Below are 3,414 nucleotides of genomic sequence, written 5' to 3' on the forward strand. Positions count from 1 at the left end.
GTGACATCACGGTCAAGAAGGTACCGTTTAGTAAGGGGCGTTTTGTTCGTTGTGTACGATTGTCAGACTGTAACTATCGTTTCTGAATTTGGTATTGATTTAATGCAAAGGAGCCATTTAGACGTTTGATCCTCAAAACCAACCGGATCGAAAAAAAATTAGAAATACCTACGCTTAAAAAGACCCTGTCTTCTAGCCTATTGTGACGTGACCTACACACATACATTAATTACTACTAAATGAAGTTTTTTTACAACTTGCGATAAAAATAACTTATACGAGCTGGTGTGATGAAAAAATCTTTACCAATACTACTGAATAAAGGATGACTCAACAGACCGGGCCGAAGCTTCCGGCGCAGCGTTTTCTAAGGAAAGAATCACGTGATCACCAGACCTGTCATGTCATAGAAAAGTAAGTGCCGGAAGCTCCGGTCCGGACACGGCCCGGTCTAACGTTGACACGTCAGTCAAACATTTTAAAAGCTAATGAATAATCGTAGAGCTCCCTATGATGGTTTGCCTAAACGCCTTGTCTTTGCTCAGAGAGCAATAACAACCTGGAGTTGGCTCAAAGTTACTCCCCGGCTTATTTAATATGGATCCTTTGGTTGTTTATGATTTTAGCGCAGGTAGGTTTTAAACTTGTATTAATGAGGTTTCCATTTAGGTGTGTTTTTTAAATAATATTCAAGACGTGTAAGTTACATATAGATATTTCAGCTTTGATTTTAACAAGCTTTTATTAGGTCGACCTGTATGTAACTAACTATGTAATGAAATCTAAGGTAACTAATTTAATCATCTTCCAAGGATCGTAGCGTCATGAAAATTGGCAGCTGTATGTAGTTCTGATGACAATACAATAATATAGTACTGTCGAACTGATCTGATGATGGAGACAGGAGGTGGCCATAGGAACTCTCGACTTGTATGTAACTATGTAATGGAATCTAAGGTAACTAATTTAACTATCTTCCAAGGATCGTAGCGTCATGAAAATTGGCAGCTGTATGTAGTTCTGATGACAATACAATAATATGGTACTGTCGAACTGATCCGATGATGGAGACAGTATAGGTGGCCGTAGGAACTCTGTGATGAAACAACGCAACCTAATTGTGTTAGGGGTTTTTAGAATTGTCTCGATGAGTATTAGTTGTCTGTCGTAAGAAAAGTACAGTCAGCGATAAAAGCTTGTACCAAAAATGATTTTTTTCCAAAACCTTATTTCCATAGCAAGTTACACCGGGTGGGGCCTGTAACACCAGAAAATATATAATGGTCAAGCTCAATAACTTTAAAAAATTATGAAGATGTTGGTCAGTTTGAAGAGTACAGCTTAAAGTTTAATTTTTTGCTCGTTATAGGCTCCACCCGATGTTCTGTTGAAACTTTCGCGCGGCGCGCCATATCTTTTGTTACCTTTGTATTTATACACCCCCTCTGTGGAGTGTAGACTGTAGCTTTTCGTGATGGGGGTTCGTTGGGAGAAGCGTAGAAACTCGCCGCTGGAACGCGCTGGCCGCTGTGCTGTCTCGAAGTCCGCTATACCTCCATTTACCGGTATATGTGTTGTGTGAAATGAAAACACATATATTTGATTTATTCACTTGGAGAGTGTTCAGGCTGGTATGAGTGAAGCTCTCTTGATGTCTCTGATATCTCTGAATAAGCCACGAAACGGCTCTGCCTTATATACTAAAACACAAGGCCGTTTGGTACCTTCTTCAACTAGTGGGTGTATCATGCAGAGTCAGTAATGTATATTTTTGCCAATCTCGTTAATTATAAGCACGTATGAAAGGAGCACGAATCCTAGACTTATAAATAGGTACAATATTAAGCACGTATGAAAGGAGCATGAATTTCTAGACTTATAACTAGATATAAAACATTCCACGCAATTCATTTGACATAATATACGAGCACAAAGTAAAACATGATATACAAAAGTAAAAATAGTAACCTAAACGTAGAGACTAATTAAACACATACATGAACCCTAATAGCTATTTACGACAGTCTCCCCCACGTGTGTCAACACCGTCTTCATGCGCGGAGTAAATGGGGATAAGTCTAGAAACTGGGCGGCGGACGTCACCTGCACGTGTGCGAACAATGGCCACTCTCACATGACCATCTGGGCCAGGAAATAGCTGGGCGATTACGCCTCTGGGCCACGTTCCTCGTGGCATGGAGCTATCCGCAATGATGACTACGTCACCTTCATGCAGTTTTCTCACGTTTTGGTGAGCACCAGGCCTGGGGAGGAGGCTGGGTCGGTATTCCCGCTGCCAGCGCCTCCAAAATTGGTCGGCTAGCGTTTGCGCTGTTTTCCACGAAGAGAGCGACATAATTGCGTCTGTGAAGACACCCAGTGGCGACATGGCACTTGATCGACCGATTAGAAAGTGATTCGGCGTCAGGGCTTCGATGTCTAAATCTGGATTCACTGGTGTTGTCGTAAATAGCTATTAGGGTTCATGTATGTGTTTAATTAGTCTCTACGTTTAGGTTACTATTTTTACTTTTGTATATCATGTTTTACTTTGTGCTCGTATATTATGTCAAATGAATTGCGTGGAATGTTTTATATCTAGTTATAAGTCTAGGATTCATGCTCCTTTCATACGTGCTTAATATTGTACCTATTTATAAGTCTAGGATTCGTGCTCCTTTCATACGTGCTTATAATTAACGAGATTGGCAAAAATATACATTACTGACTCTGCATGATACACCCACTAGTTGAAGAAGGTACCAAACGGCCTTGTGTTTTACTATATAAGGCAGAGCCGTTTCGTGGCTTATTCAGAGATATCAGAGACATCAAGAGAGCTTCACTCATACCAGCCTGAACACTCTCCAAGTGAATAAATCAAATATATGTGTTTTCATTTCACACAACACATATACCGGTAAATGGAGGTATAGCGGACTTCGAGACAGCACAGCGGCCAGCGCGTTCCAGCGGCGGATTTCTACGCTTCTCCCAACGAACCCCCACATCACGAAAAGCTACAGTCTACACTCCACAGTTTGGTCCTTTTGAAGCCGGATGAAGATAGAAAAACGTACGCGCTGAGTTTCAAGCGACATAGCTTAACTCAGACATCAAGATAGAAAAACGTACGCGCTGAGTTTCAAGCGACATTGCTTAACTCAGACAGCAAGAAAGAAACAAGTACGCGCTGAGTTTTAAGCGAACGTTGCTTGACTCAGACGGCAAGAAAGAATAAAGGACGCGCTGAGCCTAGAAGTTCGCTTCGGTTTAGACCCAAACCCTATACCTTTTCCGTAACCCATTTACCGGCTTGCCGGACGGACCGTGCAGCGTCGTAGGACCACCTCCGCTCACGTGTCCTGGCAACTTTCGTTGCATGTGTCACATGGTTGATGCCCACACACTGCT

Source organism: Cydia splendana, chromosome 12 (assembly GCF_910591565.1).
Source record: "Cydia splendana chromosome 12, ilCydSple1.2, whole genome shotgun sequence".
NCBI classification, from domain to species: Eukaryota; Metazoa; Arthropoda; class Insecta; order Lepidoptera; family Tortricidae; genus Cydia; species Cydia splendana.